Source organism: Macrobrachium rosenbergii, chromosome 41 (genome assembly GCF_040412425.1).
Source record: "Macrobrachium rosenbergii isolate ZJJX-2024 chromosome 41, ASM4041242v1, whole genome shotgun sequence".
Classification (NCBI taxonomy): Eukaryota; Metazoa; Arthropoda; class Malacostraca; order Decapoda; family Palaemonidae; genus Macrobrachium; species Macrobrachium rosenbergii.
Genome location: NC_089781.1, coordinates 88,695,606 through 88,709,381, shown reverse-complemented (window position 1 = coordinate 88,709,381; position 13,776 = coordinate 88,695,606). Strand labels below are relative to the sequence as shown.

The window sequence follows — 13,776 nt, the reverse complement described above, 5'->3', positions numbered from 1 at the left end:
TCATGAAGTATCGTCTTCATTGACAATAAATATTAAGTAATCATTTATTTTAGTTAAATCTTTTTGTCATATTTTCAGCAGAGGCTTAAATGAATTTCGGGTTCATTAGCCTCTTTTGGCATGGCTACTAACCCTCCCGTAGGGGGTAGTGCCGTCAGTGTACCTCACGCGGTGCACTGTAGGCGTTAATTAAAGTTCTTCGCAACGTCCCTTCGGCCCTGGCTACAATCCTTTTCATTCCTTTTATTGTACCTCCGTTCATATTACCTTTCCTCCATCTTACTTGTAAAATTAAGGAGAGGGGCTGCGAAATTATCAGAATTGGTTTAGATTAAACCGGCCTTATGCCAAGGTATAAAAGCTGGAAATGGTCTAAGAGGTCTGGTGTGGACCTCCGGATTCTGACCAGCCAAGAAAAAACGGCAGTGTAAACAGAATAAAATAATTGTTTCAGCATTATTTTCAGCACTGGGCTACTTCTTAGGTCCCAGCGCTTGGCCTTGGGCCTAAATTTCATATTCCAGTTCCAAAGCTAATAATCATCCATTTGTTTATTGATTAATTTACAATAGAAGCGAAGGAAATGAGACCACGAACCTCACTTACATTAAATAATCTGACCAAATGGATCCAATGTCAAACAAATCAAGAGGAATAAAGACAAATTAGAGTAAGCGTTTCGAAGCAGCTGAATTTCCCCTTTAACCATTACTGTTTACGACCAAAAATGACTTATACTTGATTATAACTTGGGGGTAAATGGTCGGAGGGCTCACGTTAAAGGTTCCCAAACCTGGGAAGACTGTTCATCATGCGGCTGACGTTACCTGTAAAAACGATAATTGAGTGAAACCCAATGTGAAACAGCGGCCCCAGGCTTCAGAAATCCCGAATGAATCATTTGCCATCTTTTCTCTCTCTCTCTCTCTCTCTCTCTCTCTCTCTCTCTCTCTCTCTCTCTCTCTCTCTCTCTTTTGGGAATTTCTCTGTTTTGTCTGATAATTTGATGAAATTTTAATAATAACTGATAACAACAACAACAGTTTATTATTATTATTATTATTATTAACAATTTTTTATTATTATTATTATTATTATTATTATTATTATTATTATTATTATTATTATTACTGATGTTGTTGAAAGACCCTATAAAAATCATTTAAGACCGTTGAGAAAGAAAAAGAATATAGTTTCCTCATGAAGTAAAACCGGTATTTTCAGGTGATAAACTATAAATGTGTTATGTAATCTGGTTTGCGAAATCTTCACAGTCACATGAAATCCTCCGCTTTCGTAGTAGTGACATTGCTAAGCTGTGCAATTTTTGCAGAGTTCTAAATGATTTCAAAATATGAATATCTAGAGATAGACTCGCTACATGAATTTCGAAAGCGTCAAATATTGTTGACATAACGGTGGTTACTAATGCAGTAGGATTTTCTGTTGAAAATAGCTATCATTGGACATAGAAATAAACTGTATATATAAAAAATGGATAATTTTATAGGAATACACAAACATATATGTATATATGTGTGTATGTATGTATATATATATATATATATATATATATATATATATATATATATATATATATATATATATATATATATGTATATATATGAACATATATGTATGTATGTTTATATATGAATATATATATATTTATATATATATATATATATATATATATATATATATATATATATATATATATATATTTTATATATGAATATATATATATAATATTTACATATATATATATATATATATATATATATATATATATATATATATATATATATATATACATGTATAACTGAATCACGAAAATATGGAACATGATGCATATATAAATAAAGGCAGTGCTACATGTGGCATTGCCTTTATATATATATATATATATATATATATATATATATATATATATATATATATATATATATATATATATATATATATATATATATATATACATACATACGTACATACATACTTATGTATGTATGTACTGTATGTATAATTAGTTTTGTCCGCGTAATGACTATTAATAAGCTCCAACTTTAGATAAGTATGCAATGTGAAAGTACAGTACTTTGACCTTCGGGGCACTTCGTAACATCCCTAGGTATGGTACCTGGTGTTTCGACCCTCTTTTTTATTGCTAACATCGGGTGCATTACTATTTTTTTTATAAAAGAATGAATTTAATAAAAAAAAAAAAGAATGAGCGAAGTTAATATAAAATTATAAAAATCAGGTAACCATGTAGCCAAAAACAGACGCATGAGACCACCTCTGATTTCCATATAGGGACCTTGAAAGCCAAGGATGTGCATTAGGAAGGATATGAAATGAATCGGAGGCAGTCGAGTTGAATAAAAAAGGAGGAGGAGAAGAAGAAGAAACTCCCCAACTTTTAATTTGAGTGACGCCTGAAGATAGTCCCGCGAGATGAGGCTCTTGAACTAAATTTAGTCGTTAGGAAATTTTCCGTTCCGTGGACTGGTGGGCTGGAGGAGATAGCGAATATAGAAAGAAATAGATGGGCAATTTCGACGGAAATTGACAGTCGATCTAGTTAAAAGCTGGTAGATGATTTTAGTGTTATGAGTGATATAAACTACATGTATGACATCTGTAATATATTTTTATTTATTTCTCAGATAGGATGATAGACAGACAGAGACATTTAAGCTTTCTTAAGCCCGTATGGCTTGACTCAATGCTCTAGACCTTGGCTTGATTTTTCCCTTTTATTTCATTATATAGCAAAATCTGACAGGTGTTGAATTTTCATAATTTTTCCCTTTTTCATATTGTTTTTGTAGAAAATACTTGCTTTTACACCTTGCAAAGGAATTAGGGTCTTCCTGGAACCTGAAAGTGTGTGGAAATCTTTTTAAAAAATTGCTTTAGCTACATATTCCAATTAATCTTTTAAATGCCACTAGACAAAAGTTGTTCACAAGCCATAACAATTTATATAAAAAACTATATTACTCCCTATCTTGATTAGAGGACCCCTTGTTAAAGGGAAATACAAATATATCCAGAAAATTTTAAACATTCATACTTCACGTCGTATTATACACTAAAGAATAATCAAGTTACACCTTATTGGAGTAAAAGCAAAACTTTGATTAACTAGACAAATACCTTTTAGTTGTACACAAACCCCAAAAATCATATAACACCACACTAAGATGAAGAAGACCCCCACTTAATTACAAGACAGATGATACTGCACTAAACTAGTAAACGACGTCATGCCAGACCGAGATTAGAGGGCATCAAAGGAGACGCAGATATACGGTATGTCTACGAAATCTCGCCCTTAAAAGGTCTCGCATAGAACCCAAGCGGACTGGCACGAATGGAACACTTTGCGCCTCAAATTGGCCAACTCCCTGACAGCTACACCACTCTCGTAAGCCTCCTCCTCCTCCTCCTATTTCTCCTTCTTCTCCTCCTCCTCCTCCTATTCATCCTCCTGCTCCACTACCTCCTCCTCTTCCTCTTCCTCCTTTCCCCCTCCTCCTCCCCTTCCCCATTCTCCTTCTCCTCCTCCTCCTTTTCCTCCTCCATCTCTTCTTCCTCCTCCTCCGCCACCTCCTCAAACATCCCTTCCTCCTCCTCCTCCTCCTCCTCCTCCTCCTCCTCCTCCTCCTCCTCCTCCTCCTCCTCCTCCTCTACCACTATCTCCTATTTCCCCTCTTCCTCCCCTTCCCCCATTCCCCATCCCTCCTCCCTCCCCTCCCCCTCCCCTCCCCTCCCCCCCTCCTCCCCCCCCTCCTCCTCCTCCTCCTCCTCCTCCCCCCTCCTCCTCCTCCTCCTCCTCCTCCTCCTCCTCCTCCTCCTCCTCCTTTCCATTTCATCTGAGGATCATACATCAATCTCGCAGACAGGGCAGCCTACCCAGACATTTCGGGTTGAAGTGAATGTATTTCTCCGGCAAGTGATGCAAATCGTATTACTGTAGATGAGGATGGAATTAGATACTGTATGACGAGGCTTATTGGATGAATGGTCGCAGTTAAATGTATGTTCACTTTATTGTATTTTAGTAAGATACATAGCATTATAGTGTGAGTTTCACGTGTTAAATATTCATAGGAGTGTTTTTTAAATAATTAAATAATGGAATACTGTTGAATTAGTATTACTGAATTATGTTAGTGGGATTATGTATGTTGGACGTGAACTTATTTCCCTTGGAATCGAAGGTATTTTTGTAGTAAATACTGTATATGAAGATGAAACAAGATACTTCTGGGTAAATCTTATTAATTAAATTCTCGTAGAAAAATTTACTTTATATGTGTACTTTACCCAGGGCTCGTAACTGGCTGTGTGTCTCTTAACATTAAATGCAATCTGATATCAGTATGGTTTAAGATGAAACAAGATACTACGGCTTATAGCAGTTATTTTAGATGTATCCTGAGGGTGATTTCCACAGTCATATCTCTCTCTCTCTCTCTCTCTCTCTCTCTCTCTCTCTCTCTCTCTCTCTGTGTGATGCGAGTCAGAAATTTATTTCTGTTCCACACGTGTGTTGATTATTTATATATAGTATATATGTATATATATATATATGTGTGTGTGTTTGTTTATAATATATATATATATATATATATATATATATATATATATATATATATATATATATATATATATATATATATCATTGCAATTTTATTAGAAAAATAATAGGAGTAAATGGTCATTCTAATAGGCAAGGGTGATGTTCTGCCATTAACAGGAATCATATTTGGATATAAAAGAACAAGGAGGTCAGTACGGTCAGCCTAAGAGAGTAGCCTATAATACTTATGTCAACATTTCCTAAATTTCAAGACTGTTTTCACATTTATTCATCTTTCCTAGGATTTCGTACGCTGGTATTCCCATAACCCGTCTCCCTTGCAGTGGGTCCATTAGGGTTATACACCAAGAGTGTCTGGTTTTTGGGATGGTCACAAACCTCTTACCGACCAGTTCCATCACTTAACTCTCCTGGTTTATAGACCAACGCACATATGTATGTATACATACACACACATATATATATATATATACCGCTATATATATACACATACCGTATACATATATATATATATAGTATGTGTATATATATATATATATATATATATATATATATACTTATATATATAAAAGGATGGTTGGTGGCAATCAACATCGCAGATATAACCAAAAGGAACTTGAAGAAGACATCTCAGGCATTTGTATAGTTTTACTGCTTGCGCTTCAAGGCCTCAGTATTAAAGCTGTAAAAAAATGTACACACACATCAAAACATCATACAAGGCTCGGACTTGAAGTAGTACACTACAAACATTTACGAGATATGTAGTTTAAAATGAATGCCAGGAGAACGGTATTACCACCCAAACTGAAGGAAAGATTACGAGTGACGCGGAGAAACGTAGGCAATAAAACGATGCGAATGCCTGAGATGTGTTTCTCAAGTTCCTTTTGGTTATATATATATATATAAGTTATATATATATATATATATATATATATATATATATATATATATATATATATATGTGTGTGTGTGTGTGTGTGTGTGTGTGTGTGTGTGTGTGTTACAGGCTGATAGCGAAACCAGGAATTTCACGAACTGCCTGAAATTTCAGTCAGATAGCGAAATGCACTCAGGGACATTTGATTCCCCGAGGGGCTAATACTAACACGGGGAAAGAGTGTAGGTGAATCACTGTTTCGCCGTGTTTAGTACTAGCCCCTTGTTGGGGGTAAAGCGATCAAATGTCCCTAAGTGCATTTCGCTATTTGCCTGAAATTTCAGGCAGTTCATGAAATGCCTGGTTTCGCCTATGTGCCTGTAACATGTATGTATATATATATATATATATATATATATATATATATATATATATATATATATATATATATATATATATATATATATATATATATATATATATATATGAGTATTAACGCCTCAGCAAAGTGAATGGACACTTAAGAACGCACTTATACGGCAAGTAATTCGACTTCCAGAAGTGAAAATGCACAATCAAGCTTTAACTACCAACGGCAATCTTTTAAGTCTCTTCTAACGTGGCATTTATGTTTTCTCCCACGAACACCGGGACGCGACTAGCACCATTACCCATATATGGTATTACATCCATTTCCCCCCACAAACAGCTTCAAGGAGCCATTTTCCCTAATACACAACAGTGATAAAAACAATAAAAGAGGGTTTGTCACAAAGTCCGGAATCCAGTATGGACTCGATTCCATTCCAACTTCTAGTTAAGTGGTCCTTAAAATAAAGTGAGTTTCTGAAAATGTATTCATAAAAATCCTCACGAAAAGTTTTTCTCATCAGGTACAGTATATTGACAAATCTAACTATAATAATAAGCCCTTTTACCACCCCAAGCTCTGGGGCACTTTCGGCCATTCAGTTTAAGACAGTGACCAGAGGGAGTCGGAGTGGTTGGACAGCAAATAGAAATCCAGAAAATATAGGTGATAAAGCACAAGGATCTAAAGGTGGAAATGGGAGAAAACCCTTCAGTTACACCAAGAAGTATTAGTTAGAGAGTCTGGACAGCAAAATTGAAGAAAGGAGCTGGAATGGAAGTGAAGTAAAAGGCTCAAATGTGGTTACAAAGGGGCCGAAGGGACGTTGCAAACTCCCTTTAGTGTTGCACTGGCGCATTGATCACATTATCACACCCCCTCCAGCCAGCCTGTGCCATAAGATCCTAGGCAGAGGTAATGGACGGTTTTGTGAAACCTCAAGGAGAAGAATGGCGCATAATACACAAGTGATTAGACGTGTTTGAATGAGACATCCGCAGTGGAGTATTAAGAATTTGTGAGGTTAAGTTTTTTTTTTTTTTTTGAGGGAAGTTCATCCCTGATAGAGCATCAAGAGAATGAATCTATGGGTGACTTTTTTAAAACTCCTATTCTGATCTGAAAGAAATCACAAAATCTCGTTTATTTCATAGCGAATGTAAAGCAACTATCAGTCACTGCTGTCTTTTAACAAAAAGCCTCCTTCCTCCATAATTGCATGAAAAGCATCGCATTGTTCGCAAATAAGAATAGAGATTAGAAAGCAGTTTAGAATAAAAAAGTAATAAATGCGTCGAAGTTTCTTTGGCCTAGTCAAATTTTCTGTACAGCGTATAATTAAGGCCACCGAAAATAGATCTGTTTTTCGGTGATCTCGGTATAATGCTGTATGAGCCGCGGCCCATGAAACTTAACCGCGGCCCGGTGGTGGCCTGTCCTATATCGTTGCCAGATGCACGATTATGACCAACTTTAACCTTCAATAAAATAAAAACTACTGAGGCTAGAGGGCTGCAATTTAGTATGTTCGATGATTTGGGGTAGATGATCAGCACACCAATTTGCAGCCCTCTAGCCTCAGTAGTTTTTAAGATGTGAGGGCGGACAGAAAAAGTGCGAACAGACAGACAAAGCCGACGCAATATTTTTCTTTTACAGAAAACTAAAACTATCAAATTTTTTTCCCATGGCCCTCCAGATCCCCCACAAATTTCCTTTTGATGACTCGGCCTCATTTATTCAGGGAGCGGAGGCTGTTCCAGAAATTCATGATGTTGCAAAGATTTGAGGTCTTAGATTCATGAAATTTCCTTCCTTTCGTTCTCCTCTCCAGCTTTCCTCCCGGCCCAAGGGGAGAAAGATTGACTGAGGGGAAACTTTTCTGGCTGTTTTTTTTTTGTTTTCTTGAAAAAGAGGAAAACTGACTAAGGAAAGATTTTAAAATTTTTTCTTCAATGAAAAATTTTGAGTTTAAATGAAGTGGATTAGAAAACGTCTGACGCACAATTAGCTTCATGATTTTCTACTGTTAAATTTTATTCTATTTTTTTTATTTTGCCTTCAGTGATAACTTATTGCACGTCAATTGCAGTGTTCAATGACAATAAATTGAGTTGAATATAGAATTTAGACCAAAGGCTAAGTTCTGGGACCTATGAGGTCATTCAGCGCTGAAATGGAAATTAACAGTAAAAGGTTTGAATGATGTAACAGGAGGAAAACCTCGCAGTTGCACTGTGAATCAATTGTTAGGAGAGGGTGGAAAGTAAGATGAAGAAAGAGAATATGAAAGAAGGCACAATTAAAGGAACGAAAGGGGCTGCAGCTAGGGGTCGAAGGCATGCTGCAAAGAACCTTAAGTAATGCCCACAGTGCACCGCATGAGGTCCACTGACGGCACTACCCCTCTACGCTGATTCAATGACATACATAACCTATCTTACAAATAATCACTACACATACATTTAAAATTGGATGAAATTGTACTTGACACAAAAATACGTCATAGCTACAATGGAAATTAGGAGCATCACCAGCTTCCAACAACTTAATTCCAGTATATATTGACTGAGCAGTTTAGATGTAACTCAAAAGGAGCAACTGAAAATGACGACGCCATTGCTGAGCAACGTGAGAATAAGTGACGCATGCGTATTGCGGGGCATTTGACATGAAAATGTTCAATTCCTATTTACGAGTATTTAAGAGAAACAACGATTAGGTCAGGCCCCCACAGGGGGGTAGTGCCGTCAGTGCACCTCATGCGGTGCACTGTAGGCAGTACTTCAGGTTCTTTGCAGCGTCCCTTCGGCCTCTAGCTGCAACCCCTTTCATCCCTTTTTACTGTACCTCTGTTCATATTCTCTTTCTTCCATCTTACTCTCTACCCTCTCCTATTAATTGTTTCATAATGCAACTGCTAGGTTTTCCTCCTGTTACACCTTTAAGATCTTTCGACTATCAGTTTACCTTTCAGTGCTGAATGACCTCACACGTCCCAGCGTTTGGCCTTGGGCCAAAATTCTACATTCCTTCCCCTCCTCCGAATAGGTCAGGCAACCTGAAACCACTTTATGGGCCGGTCCAGAACGAAAACAAGGATGAAGCGATAGAAAAAATATATGATTTAGGAAGGGCATCGATAGGAAAAAATACCCAACCTGGCCGTTAATTTTAAACTTCGTTAATTTTAAACTCCATGTGTAATGTTGGCGGGAATGCTCAATTACAAGAGGGGGAGCTGATCAAGAAGAGGGAGTTCGCATTAAACGTTCGATATCGAAGCAGTATCTAAGACACTATGAAAAATAAGGAAATCGGTAGCAATACTGAATGATGTTTGATGACCTGGTGACAATCTTTACAAAAGTAAAATAACCCTTCAATAAATCGAAGTCTTAATTACGCTGCTGACAGGCTAATTACGAAGACTAATTCTTCTTCTATCGAAAAGGCGAGGGAATGTCGTTGTTGCAAATGTCAGCCTCAGTGAGGGAAACACGGGCTGAAATGCCTGAAGTTAAAACGACTGCAGTCAAAACTGCCTACGGACAAATTGCATAATTATCAAAATTGCAAAACTACCAAATTGCGTAATGAGTAAAATGCCAGTTTATATTTATATTTTCGTTCCCGTGCAGCTCATTTTAGGACTCATTTACGTTCAAAATGGCGCTCGTTGCTGGTAATAACTGTGGGAAGAAACGTTTGTGCGAAGACTTTGCATACGTTGTCATTAGAAAACGAGGAACGTTTATGCTGGCCGCGGAAAAGAGCTTCTCACAATGCAGCTATTATTATTTGTGATAATATTATTGAATAAACTTACAATTTTCCCGTAGGGGGTTAGTGCCGTCAGTGCACCTCTTGCGGTGCACTGTAGGCATTACTTAAGGTCCTTTCTAGCGTGCCTTCGACCCCTAGCTGCAATCCGTTTCATTCCTTTTACTGCACCTCCTTCCATATTTTCATTCTTCCTTCTTACTTTCCACCCTCTCCTAACAATTGATTCATAGTGCAACCGCGAGGTTTTCCTCCTGCTACACCTTTCAGACCTTTTACTGTCAATTGCCGTTCTAGCACTGAGTGGCCTCATAGGTCCCAGTGCTTCGTCTTTGGCCTAAATTCTATTTTCAATTCAATTCAAACTTAAAATTGCCCACTGACATCCCCCTTCCCACAACCCCAGCTCCCCCTCAGATGAAGCTTGTATCCGTGCATCGAAAGCTACAGAAACACCTCAACTTAGCGGACTTCTGTACTTATCAGCTAACAGATTATGATTATTTTTTCCCCTTGGTGCCATTTTGGATGTGATAAATTTTATATATATATATATATATATATATATATATATATATATATATATATATATATATATATATATATATATATATATACCAATTATATATGTGTATATATATATATAATATTTTTAAATGTCGAGAGTAAAGTGCAGGTTAGTTTAAGTGAGAATCTATACTTGGAATTGGTGTTCAATGTAAGATGTCTAGAAAATATCCAAGTGCAGGCTGTGATATAGGATTGAATTGAATTGAATATAGAATTTAGGCCAAAGGCCAAGCACTGGGACCTATGAGGTCACTCAGCGCTGAAACGGAAATTGACAGTAAAGGGTTTGAAAGGTGTAACAAAGAACACCTCGCAGTTGCACTACGAATCAACTGTTAGGAGAGGGTGGAAAGTAAGACGGAAGAAAGAGAATGTGAAAGGAGGTACAGTAAAAGGAACGAAAGGGGTTGCGACTAGGGGCCGAAGGCATGCTGCGAAGAACCTTAAAGTAATGCCTACAGTGCACCGCATGAGGTGCACTGACAGCACTAACCCCCCTACGGGGGATCCTCCTTACTTAACGGACTTCGATACTTATCAGAAAATTATAGAGCCCCAAAGTGTCTTTGAAGGTGAAATGTTACTGTATTGACAGAATAAAAGAACACTCACTTGAATGTGATGAGGACCCGTCGACATTGATTAACTAATGGACACGTGATTTACCATAAGCGCATGTGGAGTGTGTATAAGACGTGCATGAGTTCGTGCACAAGTGCAAATAGTTTTAACTCTAAGAGATCGTATTTTGTTTTATAAATCAGTGAGTGTGAATATTTGATCAGCAGCAAGGAATTTAGAAATGTTAAGAGTTACAAATTGGTTGTAAGTTAAAAGGTCAAGTATATCTTAGTTTAACCAGACCACTGAGTTAATTAACAGCTCTCCTAGGGCTGGCCCGAAGGATTAGACTCATTTTACGTATGGCTAAGAACCAATTGGTTACCTAGCAACGGGACCTACAGCTTATTGTGGAATCCGAACCACATTATACCGAGAAATGAATTTCTATCACCAGAAATAAATTCCTCTAATTCTTCATTGGCTTGCCGGAGACCCGAACTCGGGCCTAGCAGAGTGCTAGCCGGCAACTCTACCGACTCTGCAACGAGGAACTATTGATAGTACATTTAATTGCTCGCCAGTTGAAGAGAAATTGTATCCATATTATTATTATTATTATTATTATTATTATTATTATTATTATTATTATTATTATTAATTAGAAGATAAACTCTCTATATGGAACAAACCCACGGAGGCCACTGACTTGAAATTCAAGTTTCCAGAAGATGACTGGAAATACAGAAAGAGATAAAAATATTACCGCCAGTAAAACGTTGCTACTATTGTACAGCAATGGTTGCGTTGACCAGTGGTTGTCTTTCACCTTAGAAGGGGTGGGCTACAATTCTATTTGCCACGAGGTTGCTAGTTTTATTCCTGTCTATATCCCGGCTGAGACCCACCACAGTCGACAGAGAATTTGAAATCTAACCTCACTACTTTGTGGAAGGAGGTAGTTTACCATTAAGTTGTTGAGATGATATATATATATATATATATATATATATATATATATATATATATATATATATATATATATATATATATATATATATATATATATATATATATATGTGTGTATATATATAATAAATTATGTGTGTGTGTGTATATAAATAATATATATGTGTGTGTGTGTATGTATGGAAATTAAGTTGTAGAGAGAAATTCAGAAAGAAGAAATTGAATACGAGTGAGAGCTTAAATGGCATTAAAATTAGTAATAATAATAATAATGGAGAGGCAAATCCACAGTTATGTATATGTACATATATTTAAAGATAAATCAGAATAGATAGCTTTCGGCAACTTGTTCGGTTCCCCTTTTGAACGAACAAGTTCCCGAAAGCTATCTGTACTGATTTATCTTTAAATTATGTGCATACACATAACTGTGGATTTGCTTCTCCATTTTAAGACTCATGCTACTATGAGTATTTAATAATAATAATAATAATAATAATAATAATAATAATAATAATAATAATAATAATAATAAAACAAACAAAGAAAAGAGGACGAAGAAGAGTAAGGCGTTTTTGCAGGCACGAAGAAAGTGTTCATTGCAGAGAAACGTTTGGGGACAACAAAACGTTTATGAGAGTCTCTAAGCTGCCCGGGAGAGAATTTCATCGATTATCCAAATTGCCGACTCACTCGACCTAAGCGTAAGTGGGTACCACCGTAAGCACATGGACAGCGTGGGGCTAGCAGCTTCACCTCTAAAAGACATGCAGAAAACGGGAAGGAACTATCCTTCTGGAGCCGTAACCCAGCCCCTCCCCCCTCCCGTTTGAAAAATATGTAATAACATATATATTGTGTGTATTATTTATATATATATATATATATATATATATATATATATATATATATATATATATATATATATATATATATATATATATATATATATATATATATGTGTGTATATATACATACATATCTAGTGTGTGTGTATTATAAATACTAGTTCACATACACATTATGTACGCATGTGTATGCCCGCATACGACGTTGACAGTGCGAAAACAGGTTCATGGTTAGTTTACACGTGACGTTTTGACAATAAAACCAAATCGTTGAGAACTTGAGTGAGGTTTATTTCCTTCTCCCTTTATTCTCCTTCTTCTCCTTCTTCTTCTTCTCCTTCACGGTCGAGGACGAGAAAGTGAGCTCTCGGCGTCATTCTTCCTGAATAGATTATCTGTTGCCGATATCTGAGGGCGCGGACGAAAATATTTCAGAAATCTTTATATACCGGCGAATGTCCACCGGTCATTTACGATTCCAGACATGTGGCGGCACCGTTCCAGGACGAGAGCGGTTCTCTGGAAACGAACTTTGTGTGTGTGTGTGTGTTTTTTTTTCTCCTCTAATGCCCAAGGAGAGATTTGGAATACCGGTAATGTCATTGCGAGGTTTATTTACTTCAGTGCGACGGAGAAAGTTTGCGACTAATTTTTGAAGGTCGTGTTATTTTTTATTGCTTTTAAACATTGGAAATCGAAAATCGACTTAATAATAACATATATCATTAAGTTAGATGCGAGTAAATTGGACAGTGTATGCCAGTGGCTCTTTTAACCTTTTTATTACCACGCCCCCTCTAAGAGTTGGCCCTTTCCTCCACGCCCCCCTTGCATCTATGAGTAAAATTCCCTCCCAGATTTCAAGGAAAATAAAAAAAAAAAGAGAAGGGGTGCTTTTATTCTTTTGAGAATGAATTAGTGAGATATTTGACACTCTTCCTAGCTACTAGATCTTGAGTGCGTGGTTGAATGTTAAGAGAATAATGAACATAAATAGAGAATTTTATATTTTTCCCTTTGGCTCGCGCCCCCACCCCCTGGAAATTGCTGACGCCCCCCAGGTTAAGAGCCCCTGGTGTATACTCTCTGGATATCTAATTCATTGCAGTTTGATATCTTGAGGTAACCTGAGATGAAACTTTCCCAAGCTTTGAAGATGCGGTAAATGATTTTCATGTTA

General features: G+C 36.8%; 1 protein-coding gene across 1 annotated transcript in view; it reads right to left on the bottom strand.

Annotated features, from left to right (window-relative positions):
• Positions 1-13,776, bottom strand: part of LOC136826972 (galactosylgalactosylxylosylprotein 3-beta-glucuronosyltransferase P-like) — a 174,981-nt gene that overhangs the window by 159,831 nt on the left and 1,374 nt on the right. The gene's annotated exons all lie outside the window — the stretch shown is intronic.